The sequence below is a fragment of the Terrapene carolina genome, unplaced genomic scaffold (assembly GCF_002925995.2).
Source record: "Terrapene carolina triunguis isolate 2854851 unplaced genomic scaffold, T_m_triunguis-2.0 Scaffold62, whole genome shotgun sequence".
Lineage (NCBI taxonomy): Eukaryota > Metazoa > Chordata > Testudines > Emydidae > Terrapene > Terrapene triunguis.
Genome location: NW_020664413.1, coordinates 8,907,165 through 8,924,178, shown reverse-complemented (window position 1 = coordinate 8,924,178; position 17,014 = coordinate 8,907,165). Strand labels below are relative to the sequence as shown.

Here is a 17,014-nt window from a genome sequence, read left to right as displayed (position 1 = left end):
TATGGCATCTCACTCAGTGCAGGTGCCTGAGTGATGCCCTGTTGACTTCCAAGGCGCCCTTGCCCACGTAGAGTCTTGCTAAAATGCTCTGACCAATGGGCAGTATTCATCATGGCTGGGCAAAGCACCTGCCACATCCTGTTTCCTTGCATGCGAGTCTTTTGACATTAAGTGTGGATGGAGGGCAGCATAGCTATTTAGCAGTCACACACTTAATTCCCGTGCATCTTCCTTTTTTATTCTATGAAGTACAAGTGACAGTGGAACGAACTCTAAAAGTTGACCTCATCTAACAGAACTTTCCCTTTCAAGGATGGTAGGTTACGTGTGCCAGAAGAATTCCAATGGGATATAGAAGAGATGGGAGCCTAATGGTGGTGGTGAAATAGTGTTTCTCTGTAGAGGGCTGATTCCCAGAGGGGCTATCACAGCCTGTTGTTCTGGTTACCCGCTGGGGTCCCCTACATCCCGACCTGGTTGAGAGTCTCCTGCGGGCAGTGCTGCAGTGGGGCTTCAACAATGGCTAGAGCTTTGTGCAGGCTTCCTGCACTGGGGTAGACTTCTTCCACAATGCCCTGCGTGCTACACTGCCTAAAATTGAAAGCCCTCCTGTATGCAAGTGGAGGATGTGGTGGGATCTCTGATTAACATAATGAGCTTAGTTTGTTCCTGCTTTCTGGGTGTATCCGGCCATTTCTACAAAACTCTTTGCATGACAATGAGAGCATGGAATTATGCGGACACACGTGTTGGGAATGATGGAAACGATTGTTTCCAGACCTGGTGGTTGCCTAAGTAGCTACTTGGCTTGCATCCGTGAAGCACATAATGCTGCTCAGAGAACACCCCACCCCTCCATATACATCATTTTGAAGAAAAGAATAGACAATTAAGTCGAGAAATTAAGGGGATTCTAAGTTCAGTTCAATAGAAGGGGGAGGGAGGCAGGCAGGCAAAGTTTAGAAAATAACAAAATGGAGACTGTTTTGTATTGAAGTGTTAGCAGCTCTTTTAAAATATAATCTGGATCCTACAGTTCAACATGTATTGGGAGGGTCTTTTCTCCTACCAGTGGATCTGATTCACTTCTCACTGGAACCCATGTTGCAGGCTGCCAGTGGCACCAAATCTGCCTGAAAGTGGGGATAACGTGGTGCAAGTCCCCAACCCCACCCCTGCTTTGCTGAGGTTGAACTGGGCAGCACTGCCCACCGAGTAGGAACTGTGTGCTGAGTAGGGGGCAGAGCCAGGATGTGCAGAAGAGATCCTGATTCAGCGCATCTTCTAGGCTAGCCTTTAATGGAGGGGATCCGATTGAGTACTAGTCTGAGCTTAAAGCTGCCTTCCCTGCCACCCCCCACGGCCACAGCTGACTGTGGGTAAAGGGTGAGTGTAAACGTCAGTCACTCTGCACCCACAGACAAGAGTCAAGCCCCTTCAGTGCTTTTGCCACAAAGGAGGCTGATCTTAGTACACCTCTACCCCGATAGAACGCCACCCGATATAACACGAATTCGGATATAACGCGGTAAAGCAGCGCTCCGGTGGGGGCAGGGCTGTGCGCTCCGGCGGATCAAATCAAGTTTGATATAACGCGGTTTCACCTATGACGCGGTAAGACTTTTTGGCTCCTGAGGACAGCATTATATCGAGGTAGAAGTGTAGTTTTTTTTTTCCAATGAGCCTGGCAACACTGGAGCAATAGCCTAGTGACACTGTTACCTGGCCCACTGACTTGGGTGTTTGAAAATCTCTCTCCTTCTGTAATGTTGTAGATTTAGTGGCTAACTCGGATTAATGCATCCTCCCTGCACCGTCTTTTCTCGACTCAGAAAATGAACATTTCCTACTGTTGAACAGGTGACAAAGTCACTCATCATATACATTACATTATTCACTGTTTCCATTCAAAGGAAATTCTTATGCCCTTGAAAATTCTGTAGTTACCATTAGAGCCTTGCGCGGATACAAATTTATATCTGCAGATGTGGATATCCGTGAATATAAAATTGTATCCGTGCAGGGCTCTAGCTACTGTTTCACAAGGCTAGAGTAAACCACCTTGGTGCTGTTTGGTTTGGAAACGTGAAGGCCTTCTGGGACTTTGGTTTCTCTCTTTCCACATAGCTGGATTTTCAGTTTGCTGGCAGCTCTGAAAAATAGCAAAAAACAAAAATTAAAATTGTTTCAACGTGAACTGAACACACACAATCTGAAGAATTTCAGTGAATAGAAAAAGTTGAATTTTTTGTTTTTGTTTTGTGTCAAAACAAACTGCTTGGTGTATTTTCTGGGCACATTTTACTGTAAAAGCAAAGGAAATGAAATAAAACAGCCAGAGGAGGCAATGGCATTGCTGTAACTGTCTGCCTTCTGTCCTATAGTCCAGTGGTTGAGGCACTCAGCTGAGATGTGAGAGATCTGGGTTCAATTCCCCACTCTGCTGCTTGTGGAACAGGGGTTTAAACTTGGGTTTTCCACATTGTGGGGGAAGCACCCTAGCGGTTGGGCTATAGTTTGCTGTGGGTCTCTCTGTCTCTCCTATTGAAGCTGTTCCATTCTGGATACATATCTACATAAATAGTGGAGCAGGGATTTGAACTTGGTTCTCCCATAAGGCATTTTTCAGTGAATAAACTATTTGCTGGAGGAAAAAATTGCCCAGCTCTATCCCATACAGCATTGCAATGAATGCTTGTAAGCTCACAGCACAACAACAAAAATGTGCTATACTGACATGAGATTCAATCCATTTTAAACTGGAATAGAACATTACCCCCCAATACATAAAATATGGAGCTAGGATCTTGAAATTACAATTACAAAGACAAACTATAACAAATGTCTTGCCCATATGATGAAAACTTGTTTCGCATCCTTGTTTTCTGGGAGCACATTACTGGTATGGTTTGTGCAATGAAAGATGTCTCAACAATGAATGTTTCCTGATAAATAGGATAGGATTTTGGTGGCGGTTCGGGCATGGGTATGGGAAGGTTTTTGTGGGGTGTGTTTCCAGGGGTGAGTGCAGGAGGATGCTGGCGGGGACACTTTGAGGAGGTAAGGGTAAGATATGGCAGGCTTTGGTGGGGAGGAGGACATGTGAGTCTTTGGGAGCTGTTAAGGAGACAGTAAAGACTGTCCTTTTCTTTTCTCTTCCTCTGCGTTCACTCTCAGCTCTTTATCTCCTGTCCCTTCTCCAGAGTAGGTTGCTTTGGTCCCCTCTGTCCTGCCAGGATCCAAGGTTCACTTCTGGTTCAGGGGTGGCTTTAGATTTTCATTTAAAGTTAAACATTCCCTTCCCCTGTTTGCCCCTCCAAGAGCTGCAGCACCGGGCCTGTGCTTGAGAACCAGGAAGCAAAATGGATTAGAAACAAAGGGGAAACTATTCTTGTCCTACCCAAGCTGAGAGAAATGAAAAATATTAACAGTCTGTGCTAATGGCCAACAGTGAGCTGGGGCCAAGATATTGCAGGAATCACTAATGATTTTGGGTGTCTCAATGTTTTGGTGCCTATCTTAATGAAGCTGAACTTCCAGGGGACAAGTTCTCAAGACTTTCTGAAAATCAGTCCCTTTAAGGTACCTCAAGTTGGATACCTAAAAACATTAGTCACTATGGAAAATCTTGTAGCTTTTTTAAATTCTGGCGGAACTCCGGAAATTCGCCTGTAAAACATACAGGTTTTTTTAAATCTGCTAATGTCTCTTTAACATGAAATCCATACATCTTCCTTTTCCACCCTGAAAGCAGCTCTCACGTATGCATTATGTTTCATAAATATTGGGCATTTTTTAAACCTAGGCAATGATATGCATGTATAGCACACACTGTTCAATTTATGCAAGAGCCAGGAACAGGGTTACCCTCTAATCCCCAGCTTTCACAGAGAGGCCAGTAAGGGGGATGTTTATAGTAGACTTCACAATTAATAGATTAGGTGGAAAGTGTCAGTTTAAAAACAAAATCTTCATGGCGCGTTTAAAAAAATACACTGGGCTAATTTGGGCCTCTTAAAAGGACTAAACAAGGACATTTGCCAGCATATATAAAATCACTCTGCCTGGCACACATTTCCCACTAGGCCCTGAGTACTGAATACCCCCAGGTCCTACTGACTTCATTGAGAGTACTCACAACTAGAGCTGGGGGAATAACTGATTTTTCGGTTCACTGGCAGTTCGGGGAGGTGGGGAGTGGGAATTGTTTTGACCTGAACTGAAATGGAAAACTTCTGAAATTTTCAGTGTATCTAGAAAGTCAGTTGGGCATCGAATGAAACTTGGCTTGACCTGACACGTTTTGTTCCTTGGTATTTTTAAAGGGGCTAGATTAACAAAGTGGGAAGGGAGGTGAGGCTGTGACCTCTGCCACCTATAACTTTAGCCTGGTGGTTAGGCCACTCACCCATGATGTAGGAGACCCGTTTTCAATCCCCCTCTCTGCCTGATGGGGAGCAGGGGTTTGAATTTGGATGTCCTACCTCCCAAGAGAGCGCCCTAATCACAGGGTTTTGGGGGATTCTGGGGGCAGGACTCTCTGTCTCTCCTGTTGATGCTATTCCACTGTGTATAAAATACTTGAATAGTCATTGGGGGCGGAAGAAGGGAGAGAAGGAAATATATGACTCTGTACCATGGTAGTTAGGACTCTCACGTGTTAGACCCAAGTTCAAGTCCTCCTCAGATGACTATTCAAGTATAACCTGTTCATCCAAACCATTTTGCCCAGCTCGGCTCACAGCATTGCAGGGTATGAGCGCATCATGTATATTGATATTATTTCATGAAGGCAACTTTTAAAACTGTTTCAAGAATACTTGCTCCTTTTATAAATGGGTGCCATTAAAAAAACAGGGAGTTGAGCCATAAAGTATTTACATATTAAATGGCAAAATAAATACCTGGTCCAGACTTGCAGAATGGAGGCCCTTACTCATACCGAGGGGAAAAAACATCTTAGTAACAACATTGTCTTTAGTGGCTTATCTGTGGAGTAAGGTACTTTTCAGTGTGAGTAAGGGTATCCGAATCTAGGCCTTAATTCAGTCCATCCCTCAAGCAGGTAAATATGGTACCTGTTCAGCAAAGCAGTTAGGCGCTTTTGAAAATTTTACCCTAAGTGAAAGTCAATGGGACGTATGCTCCTAAATCACTTAGGGGCTTTTGAAAATTTTACTTGTAAGAAAGTACTTAACTTTCAGCAGGCGAGTTGTCCCATTAACTTCATTGCCTAAATCCCATTGACCATGTGCTCAAGCACTTTTCTGAATCAGGGCCCAAGCCCATACGGCCTGATCCAAGACTCAGTGAAATCGTTGAACTCTTTCCACTGACTTCAGTGGCATTTGGACCACTCTGTAAAGGAGCAGATATGTGCAAAGCTCAAGTACAGAGGAAAAGCTGATATACATTTCTTTACTAGTTAAACTGCCCTTCTTAGCGATCAGTATTTCCATTGAGAGAAGGTACTTTACCCTGCTTCACTTTTTCTCTCTTAATCTGACAGTCAGAAACAGCTGCACGTCCCAGATCCAGCTCTTCAACTGAACTGCTCGTGCTACAGACACTCTCCCTCTGACACTTCTCTGTGGAGGGATCACTAACTCTAGGGCAAAACCACTGGTAAATCAATAGTACCTATCAACGGGTTGCCGTTAATGGTAATAAAATGTCTCCATCGGTCCTGAACATCTCTCCCTGCAGCAGAATGAACAAGATTTGTATTTCTGGAATCAAAAACAAGAATTAAACACATCCTGTTTGCGTTATTTCCTACTATTCGAGGCCTGACACTGCCTCCCTTACATATGTTGATTGGTACCTTACTCTGCAAGCAGTCCACATATTAAGGCACTACTCAGTGTAAGTAGAGGTGGCAGAATCTGACTTCCAGTATTTCCCTGGACAGTTGCATAAACATTTATAAGCATAACAAATGATGAATAGTGAATAATGCAGTTTTCAGTAGAAATTTTCATCCAAATTTTCATTCATGTTAAAATTCATGGAACTTTAAGGGTTCAGAAACATTTTCGTGAAGGACCAGTACTCAGCAGGATACTTGCAAATGATTACTGTGATTAGTGGAATGATATTATTAAATTCAGCTTGGGAGGTAGTGTTGCCTACTGGACAAACTACTGCACTGGGACATGCAGTCTGTTCCCAGCTCTGTCACTGGCCGGCTGAGCGACCTTGGGCAAGTCATTTCAGCTCCTTGTCACAGTTTCCCCATCTGTACAATGGGGATAATGATCCTTTGTAAAGTGGTTTTAGAGCTACAGAAGAAAGGCCTATATAAGAGTAGCATTAATATTTTAATTTGTATTTATTTGCAAAAATATTTCCAAATCAGGGTTCTCCTCAGTATTCAACCTGCTGTAACTGAAACAACAGGAACCACAATTTTATATGATCTTGATGTAAAACCAGATTTGCTCAAAAGCAGGTCCAAGTTTCCTCCAAAGTCCACACATTTTAGCAAACCTTTAATAGAATCTGGTCTGAGTTCCAGGTTTGTCATTCAACACAAAACGCAGATGAGTTTTGGACCTTTTTCATAGCTTTATTTACTAGTGAGGCTGCATTAAAATCAGTTGTATTTTGAAATTTTCAAGAATGTAACTTTTACAGAAGAAAATAGTTTTTAAGTTGTAGTTAACTGCAAGTGTTTTGAATGTGGCTTGTCTGTTTCAGATATTCAGTTACCACTGTGTGTGATGTGGTATAAATACCTAGATAAAACATTTTATTTCTTATTTTTCAGGCACATCCAGTTTTTTTTTTTTTTTTAACATAATCAACACCTTATATAGTACAGCAGAAGCAAACCTCAATATGTGGATTATAGTTTAGTTATGAATGTCACATATTTTATCAGAATGATACATTTTTTTATTAGCAGATTAACATATAAATCTATTCCTAAATTACCTACCATAGCTACACCTAAAATCCCTTACTCTCAGCCCAGAGTTCTAATGCCGTTCCATAATAAATGGCTTATGTGACGGATGTACTGTGTGCTGAAGATCTGACAAATCTTGTTAGTATCTTGGACCTGCTTTTGAGCAAATCTGGTTTTCATCAAGATCATACGAAATTGTGGTTCCTTGTGTTTCAGTTATAGAAGGTTGAATACTGAGGGAACCCTGATTCTTGTTGTCATCGGGGTTTTTTTTTTTTTTTTAGCTGACGTCTGTGCCCAAATCAAACCCTCCATATGAATACACTCACCTTTCGAAAAATTCAGATCTGGACCTGAAAATTGAATTTCAGGTTCTTCCCGGATTTTATCCAAGAGGTTGCCGGAGCTTCTGGATTCTTGAAATCTAGGATGTAGGGGAAAATATGAGAAGTGTCAAAGTGTGTGTCTGGAGTCCGCATTCCTTTCTAAGGACTCCTTCCTCCAAACACTCACTACAGAGGTAAGGTCTCTATTCAGGAGTCCATCTGCGTTCTATAAAGCACTTAAACACGTGCTTAACTTTAAACAGGTGCTCCAGTTCCTCTTGGACTTGCTTAAAGTTAAGAATATGCTGACATGCTTTGCTGAATATGGATGGACTTCAGGATATGCTTTAATGTTTTGCTAAATTGGAGTGATATTGCTTACGGCTGTGTGAAGCCTTATTGAAGTCAGTGCTCTCTGTGGTGCACTATTAGGGTGCAGTAAGAAGAGTTTGGAGGTTCACTTTCTGACACTGTGTGTGTTTGGACCACAACCCCACCTGATGTAAATCAGTGACGCTCCACTGCAGTCAACAGAGCTGCATTGATTTACATCAGCTGAGGACCTAGCACTTTACCTTCATGTGTGAAAAGTGCAGCTTCTGTGATGTTTGTCAGCCGCTGGTTGTCAGCCCTCTTCCCAGATAACTTTTCAGGCGGCCATTCCCCACCCCTCACCTTGGAATGTAAACGGTGAAACAATTGCCAGGGCTTTGGGCTTTGTCAGCAAACATTTAGAGTAGGAGTCAAAAACTGAGAATTTAAGTAGCCGCTGAAGTCACTTACTGATAACTGTGGCATATTGGCTTTTTATTTGATAAAACCCTGTCAGGCATTTTATGTGTGGGGAATGAAGACTAATGTTCTTATTACTTGCAAGTTACAGCCAGGGCCATTAAACATGCTTTACACAGACCAGAAAAAATGCACCTCGCATTTGTTACAATCAGCATTGCCTCTGATTCCTTGTGCTGCAAAAGGATGTGGAGCATATTTTGGCTTTAGTTAGCTTATTTTTCTCTGTCTCTTGCTTCCCACTACTCTGATTCCAGGGTGCCCAGAAGACGTCAGTGTACTTGTGCTATGATTCTCCTATTGCTCTGCACCAACATCAGTTCATTGTCTTTAGGGACTTGCTCCTTATTTATGTTGGTGTTACTGAGCAAAGAATCAACATTCTGCCAAAATTGACCTACTGGCAGAAGTTTGTTTGTGTTTGCTTAGGGCAATTTTTTTTTTCTTGGACTCAGTAATGAGAAGTTCTGTGAAAGCAGATGAAATGTTTGTTCCTAAGACCTGGCCAGAAATGAGCTGAAAATCCCTTGACACTGCTGAAAAAGTATTTCATGTTTGCTCCCCTTCTGCTAGTACTCCTGGGTGTTCTTACGTGACCTTTAGTAAAGGAGACAACATTATGTTCTTCCGTACCAAAGTATTGCATCTTTCAAGAGTGAAATTGCAGTATTTGGGCAAGTTACTGTAGAATAGTGTAGGTATAATATAGGTTAATATCTGCATTTTAAATTCAAAACAGGGATTGAATAAGACTTAAGTGGTTCATATACCTTGTGCTGGCTGTCTGCACAGGAGCAAATTTGCCCCTGGTAGCATAGGGTAGTTTATAGTGGGAGTGTAAGAAGACTAGTTATTGATTTGTGCCTCTCTAAAACTGGCCTAAAAAACAACCTCATGTGTTTCCTATAAAACTATTGATTTCTTGTTTGTAAAAAAAAAAAAAAAAAAAAAAAAACCCAAAACATTTATTTTACAGTAAATACATTTCATGGTAGCACAAGCAGTTTCCCGGGATAAAATGATCCTGATTTGTTTTGGTTGGTAACAGTTTAGTTGATATGTAACAGTTTTGAATGAGTAATTCCCATTATCGCAGCCTGAAGCCATACAGCAGAGTCACTAACACAGGCTGCATAGTTCTGCGGCTCTTATGGCACATCCAGAGTTTGAGGAGAGAGGGGAACAATTCATCACTTGTGTGGAACATTGATTTCACCGCAGCATGCCAGGGTGAAATCTTTGATAACATGACAAGGCTTTTGGTTGGAAGGGTTCCCCCCGCTTAATAAACCCAACCCCCTCCACACACACAAAAAAAAAAAAAAAAGAATCCACATCCTATAAGCCAGGTATGAAGAGGAGAAAAAGATGATCAAGCCCCAACTTGATTAGCTCTAAATACCTCTCGGTTGCCTCGATTGGGAGAAGATGCTATCATTAGGGGACCAAGAGCAGGGGAAACAGTAGTTTCAGGGATTATTTCAAGCTTCGCTTCAGGAGTCTGAAGAAGGCTTAGGTTTGGTTTCTCCACAACTTTAAGAGTTTGTGCCGCCAGCTGAACTCATGCAGGTTTTCCAGTCTAGCATTTCAAAAAGCCGTCTTAGAAGAACAGATCCTGCTCAAGGAAAAAGGCTTCCAATGCACACAGTTCTGTGTAGGGTATAGGTCTTCCTATGGAATAACTTGTGATTGCCACTCCTGACTGGCTAAGAACGGTGCACATCCCATTACTGTGGTTATCTCTCACTCCCCTGCCCCCAGGTTCTCATCCTTGTGTATGTCTTATCTTTCAGACTGTCAGTTCTTCGTGGCAGGGATTGTTGTTTCTTAGATGCTTGTGCAGTGCCTAGCACAATGGGACCCTCATCTAGTTGCCCTCTAAATGCTACCGCAATATGAATGTTAAATAATAATAATTTTTAATGTACTTTGCTTGTAGCATCTATTGAAATTTTCATTCCATGTAAAGTTTGCACAGCCAGAAAAGGATCCAGAGAGAAATGGGACAGAGGAAAAATATCCTTTGTTAAGACCAATAGAGAATCAGACTGTGTTCCCACATCCTAAATAAGGGGCATACTCTTAATATGTGTTACTAGAGTCTTTGACCTTGGATAGAGGTTAAATTAATTGTTTTTGAGGAGTAGGTAGGGGAGAGGGACAGGTGCCAGAAAGAAACTAGGGGCTGAGCTCAGGGTGAAAAAAATTGGAAGATAAATAGTGGGATGCCAAGAGATAGGAAGGAATAAAAAATACAGGATGAGAGTCTTTTTTACAGTAGAAAGAGCAAATAAATTCCTTGTTGGGACGGAGCTTGGCAGAGACGACTGGAGCATCAGGTGCTGACGTCTGGTGTTGGAGAGGAAGAGACAGAAGCAAGGCAAACTGTGACAGACCAAGCAGGGAGTCTGAAGGCGTCTGTTTCAACAGACTCTGAGGAGGAGATAGAGCAACTGCTAAGTGAAGCCTGGGGAGGAGGCTTACTTGCAGCGGAGAGGCAGATAAAATTTTATTGCTGGAAGAGTTGTGCAATGGGATTCTGATGGAGGCACTAGAATTTTTGGCAACATGGAGTAGGGAGGAGCCTTTTTCTTTAAGGTAATAATCTTGTTTTGATTAAACTCTTGTTTGTCTCTGTCTTGTAGTACTAAATGCTGGGCTTTATATAACCTCCCTAAAGGTCTCTTTCTATAAACCCCATCACTTTCTCTCAAAGGTGGCACTCTGTGTTTCTCTTGGAGAAGTGTCAGATTCCCTCACTCAGATCCATTGCTGGTTTTTTTGCAGGCTGAGCAAACTAGCAGCCAGCTGGTGGGTATGATGAAGCACCAAGCCCTAGTTTTATATCTACATCTGAGAAGTTCTGGCAAGGTCATCCTGACCTGGACCTAATAATGTTTTAGTGGCCAGTGAGGAAGTAATTGCACACGGTGATGCATCTTACAGAGCTGGGCTCTAGGAGAAAATGGGCGCATTGGTCTTTCTGGGAGGTGCATCTAGGACTGGATCAATTTTGGTTTGTTCAGAAGATTGATTTGAGGGCAGTGGGAGTTTGGAATAGGTCTTGGGAGCATGGCCTGAGGAAGTCAGCACAGTTTGTTCTGCTGTCTCCTTCAAGTAAAGTGCTCCATTGCTGATAGACCCTGGATGGTCTGGTGTTAATGAAAACACACCGGCACTGGAAGTTAGTTTCAGAGCGAGCTTGAGGTAAAGCAGGCAGGAAGCTGTAATTAGACACTGGGTGCTCTGAGTAAGGTGCTGGAGAAGTGTAGATTTGTAACACAACTGCATCTACAGTGAAATTAAAAAGATACTGCAGGGGACTGGATTGCTCTGGTGGTTGGTAATGCATTATGAACCTTTCATCACTAGTTCAGCTGATTTTTAATCCACCTGTGGCGGGGTGTGACGACTCACTGGCGTGGCACCTCCTGCTGGTCGTCCTAGGAATTAGCTCTTCACCAGCTCCGAAGCGCCACAATCTGGGTCTCCCCACCCAGGGGAACCCCCAACCCTCTATCCTCACCTTGCCTCAGTGGCTACTGCCAGTCACCATCTAGCCCTGCTCACTGGGGCGGACGGCAGTCTGTAAACCACTCATCATTGGCAAGGGGGGTTGGACCAGCTGCCTCTCCCTATTCCCAGGCTACACTTCTGTAGCCCCAGTACCTTTCCTGGCCTTTAGCAAGGCCTGCAGCCTGGGTTTTTTTCAGGCTGGAGCTCCCCAGCTCCTCTGGCCTTCCCCCAGCCCTGCTCCACTCTAGGTACCCTGCTCAGCTCCCAGGCAGCCAGGTCCTTCTCTCTCAGAAGCTAGAGAGAGAGTCTGCTAGCTTCTAGCCCACAGCCCTCTTATAAGCTGGCCCTGAGTAAGCTGGCCACAGCTGTAGTCAGCTACCCAGTCAGCTTCCCCCAGCTGTTCTTAATCCCTTTCCCTGCTGCAGCCCTCTCCAGGGCTGCTTTTGACCCCTTTTCTGCAGGAGTGGGGCAGCCGCCCCACTACACCATCCCTTATTGGTAGCAACTGAAAGTCGCTACCCACTGATTGCTGTAGTGTTCGTTACTTAAGGGAAATGAGTGGTGATTTCAGTCTGCTTTCTGTTAGATGTGTGTTCAGCATCCCAAATTCCTCCAACTCAGGTAGCATTTGGTAGGCCATGGATTGAATGGGCCCTGGAGACTGAACTGTGCTTTCAGCTGTCAGGGAGGTCCTTCCATGTCAGGATTGAGGCATGTTGCCAGTGTCCCGTTGGGGAAGCTTTCATCGCTTCTGCCTGGGCTCCATGTGTTCTGTGGCAAAACAGGGATTTAGTCTATGACCGCCACTTATTACACTGATCACAGTCATCTCATTGTAACCTTGAGCTCTGCCATCTCTTTGCTGTGTCTACCTGTTGTCTCTCGCGTTATCCTTAGATTGTAAGCTCTGTGGGGCGGGGGCTTCCTTTTTGTTCTACATTTAAACAGCGCCTAGTGTGATGGAGCTCTTGGCTCCAGGCACTACCACAATTACATATTATAATAATGGTCATCTGTCTGGATTCTTTCCCCAGCAATAAATATATATTTTAAAAAGAGGGCGAAACTTTGATCTCAGCAAAGTGGATCGACTAGGGTAAAAGAGTGGGCTGACTTGTACCTGTGGGTGTTGTGCCATTCTTGCCTTTCCTCCTGAAGTTATGTCTTCAGAAACATCATAAGATAGAGAAGTAGAATTAGACTCTGGTTTTGCCTTTTGTGCTGCAGACTCAGAGAGTTGCATAGTGCAGTCATGTTTATTCAGGATCCTGTTGATGTTTTCAGTCTGTCTCTCTGCAGAAGACTTTCCCAGTTTCTCTGGCTTGCACGAAATTCCCCTGGACTAATTAAGGTAATTTCAAGCCCTTCATTTGGTCCCAGTAAGGCATTTTTTTTTTTTTTTTTTGCTTCATTAAAGATTTCCACTTTTTTCCCCTTTGGTTGCACTACACCAAGCTTAAATGCACAACCAGAAAAGAATGTGGATAGGATAAGTCGAATCACATGAACATTTTATTTGTTTAATTGCCCCTTTTTTAGAGCCGAGACAGGACTAAGCCCATGTTGAACAACTTATATGATTTTAATGAGAATATATTGCGGTGTTTGTCATCTGAAAGAGTATTAGGCTCCATTGATGCAATAGATGTGATTTCCCTGAAGAAAAACAAGGAACACAGAACAGTGAAAATGTTATCTTGAGTTCTTCATTAGTCTCTTTAAAATGGCAGGATGTGCTGATTTTGATTCATGAATCTCATCCTAATTGTTGAGAGAATTGTGTCCACGCTGGGCAGTTTCCTTGAGCTTAATTCAGTTATTTCTCTAAACAAACAAATAAAGGCTTAAAGGGACTACTTCTTGCAGTAACCTGAAGTGGAATATAAGGAATGCATGGCTCCCCACTTTATTATCTAGGAAGCTGATAATGTGTGGAAGCTTCACATAGACTTTATTGATTACATTTTTGATTGGAAACGTTGACGAAGATCCCCTTTCATAGCTAGACATTAAAGCCTTTTAATGCGGGTGCACAAAAATCTCTCAATTGACTGTGCGGTATCCATCCGGGCTATCTGTGTAGTGGAAAAAGAAAAGCATGTGTAGTGGAGAAGTCTTAACGTCTCTACACAGCAGTAAGCTTCAAAGGCAAGCACAATGGAGAGGAAACCCAGAGCAGAAAAATGAAGGAGAATAAAATCTCCTTGCTTGATGCAGAAACACAAAGGGAACTGCAGCCATGGTAAATCGATTTTGTACTGAATATGGGCTGGTCCACTGGAAGGGTTTTTGAACCTTCTACTGCCGAGATCATTGTGCAGAGCAGTAAAGGAAGGCTGTTTAGGAGTCCTGGCACATCCATCAGTGGACCCCATGAATGGGAGGGAGGCATTTATTTCTGAATGGTGACTCTACTAAAGAACAAAAAGGGGTGGAGATGGACATCTTTTGGTGATACATTAGCCTGGAAGGGAGAATTGATCTATGCTGCTAAAATGGAGGCATTGCTGTGGTTGAGTCAGTCCTAAGGAATACTTTGTTATACCTGTGAGAGAAGAAATGTAAAAATTGATCTTTGCAAAATAAACAGAGCTGGAGGTGCGAAGAAAGTGTATTATGTGCTACAAAAATGTCAGGTGTGTCTAAAGATTATGACCAACCTAAAATAAACTAGCGTTCAGCTATATTCATATCCTTGACTTGTGTCTGACATATTAAAGTGACATCTTTTATTTTTTTGGCTGTGTACATTTTAACTTCCTTTATATAATTATTTTATTGATTTAACATATAATCTTGTGTCTTCATAATCACCTGTCCCTTTTGCCAACGTTTGTTGCCATAATTTACAAGATATATTTGATATGGCAGGAGACCAAATTCTACCATGGAGGTTAACTGCCTACTTTGCTAAATACCTTGTCATGGCTCCTGTATGCTTTTGGTTCTCAATCATAGGAAATACTGTAACTTGTCTTTACAGAATAGCTCAGTGGTTAGCATAACCACCAGGCTAATGGCTGTTCTGGGATAGGGCTTGCTCAGTCTCTCCTATTTGAGCTCTTCTGTTTTGTATAAATAACTATATATTCATTGGGTCAGAGAGACCAAGCAAGACTGACTTGCTAGTCCCTCAGTCAGAGCGTTGACTTGGGATGTGTGAGACCCAAGTTTGAGTCCCTGTTCCAAGGAATATTTAATCCACCCCAGGATAGCCAGTTGCCTGGTGGTTAAGGCACTCATCTGGGATATTTGGTTTTGTTCTGATACAGAACAGGAAAATTTTTGAAATTTTTCACAGGCCGGAAAAATCGTTTCCCACCCAACTTTAATCTCGGTGAAGGAACACCATGAACTTGCATTTGGACCAAACTTTAGACTTTGTAAAAATGTGCTTTTACAAACTTACAACCAATAGAAATATTTGTTTTCTTTCTAAATGCCAATAGATATAGTTGTTTTTAAACAAAAAATGTTCTTCTGCAGTATTTGCAACCAAATATTGCAGTTTTGAGCAATGATTTGTAAACAAAATGACATGAATGTCATTGACTGTACTTTGTGCAGTGCAAGAAATGCAAAAAGTAATTAGTGAAAAGTAAATTGGAAATTAAAAAATACTTCCTGTTTCAACCATCTAAGTTTACATTATTGTTAAGGGCTCAAGTTCTGTTCTCAGTGGAAGTCAGTTTGGTTAGACTGGATATACACCAGAATGACTGAGGGTAAGATTAGACCAGTGATTCCCAAACTTTAACAATCTGTGAACCCCTTTCACTAAAATGTCAAGTTTCGTGAACCCCCTTCTAAAAATGAATATTTCCAGGGATTGTCTCCATTACATGAGTATAATTCATAAAAGCAGTGATCTTGGACATATAAAATTGTTTTTATGATATGCTTATTATACACTATTATTAATTATTATTTATCATTACAATAATTTTATTACATTATGAAAACGGCAACACTCTTCCGATATCTCATTTTCGTAGCATGTATCACTTTGAATAAGCTTGTTATGAGACAAGGCTCCTATGTTTCATCAAGGAGTATCAGATGTGAAACAGCATGAAGGTATTTAAGACGCCAACTCAAAGAGTTCCTCCTACACAAGCATTCAGGTCTTGAGCAGTCCAGGCAAACACCGCACGTTGCAACAAAGCTTAAACTTGCTCTTCATAATAATTTTAAAAACAATACTAGCTGCCTAATTAATTTTAAAAACAGCAAAAAATATCCACCTCCCTTTCCATTTCTTATAAGGAGTCTTGAAGTTTAAATCTCCTCAGTGTGATAGATCTGCTTGCTTTGAAATGCGTAGCACTCAGAAGTCCAGGGGCCCCGGGCTGCTGGCCCCGTGCTGCCCGGGGTCCCTAGGGAAAGCTCTGTCCACCATTAGGGAATTTTTTCCTGAGAACCCCCTGTAACATTTTGTGAACCCCCAGGGGTTCACGAACCCCAGTTTGGGAACCACTGGATTAGACCAACTAGCAAGGAAATTTGCTTGTTTAAGTTACAAATTTAAAGTTGACAGTGTCTCTTCAAGGATGAATTGGCCATTCTATTATAAACTGTGATTTTTATTTCATTTTTTTAATTCCTTTGTATCTATGTCCTTAAAGCAACAAAGAGCTGAAACGGGAAATGCAAGTTGTACCCTGGCTGTGATTATCTTTATCACTTACTTTAGAAAAACATTTTAATGTAGTTTTATACCATTTTAGTTCTAGAGGGCTGGAAAAAAATTTGTACTTGGTATCAAATGCTCTTTAGTAAAGCTTTAGACAATAATCTTTAATAATAATACTTTGCACTTGTATAGTGCTTTTCATCCTAGAGTGCTTTAGAAACTGTGGTCTATTAAGCCTCACACAATAACCCTTTGAGATAAGGAAATATAGAGTTTGGAGCTGTAAATTCCTACGCCACACTACAGGACGGAGGAGTGTCTGATTTACAGGAACCCAGTGTTATTCAATGGAATCCCCTGCAGGGCAAATGAAAGTTTACAGCTACAGAACAGTAATGCCAGTTTCACAGTGGCAAACAAAGTCAGAGGTGATTGACTTGCCTAAGATCACACAGCAAATCCATGTTGGAATTAAGAATAAGACCTGTGCATCCTGCATCCAGTCCTTTTTGCTCTAGCTACTAAACATAGATCATCCCTGAGAGGTGTTTGTCTAGCCTGTTCTTAAAACCCCCCAGTGCTGCTCCGTTCCAGCTAGCACTGACCTGGTGATTGAGAAGCATTTTGTGATACTATTTCTATGAAGAATGCTATACACAAATAAACCTGGGAGGCAATGTGGTATTGTGGACCCGGCAGCACACTGGGAATCAAGAGAACTGGCTCTGTTCTTAGCTGTGCCACTGACCTGCTGTGTGAGCTTGGGCCTCTGTGTGCCTCTGTTTCCCCTCCCACCATTTGCCTGTTTTTGTTTGTTTAGATTGTAAGCACTTTGTG

General features: G+C 42.2%; 1 protein-coding gene across 2 annotated transcripts in view; it reads left to right on the top strand.

Annotated features, from left to right (window-relative positions):
* Window positions 1-17,014, top strand: part of SEMA5B (semaphorin 5B) — a 336,474-nt gene that overhangs the window by 214,473 nt on the left and 104,987 nt on the right. The gene's annotated exons all lie outside the window — the stretch shown is intronic.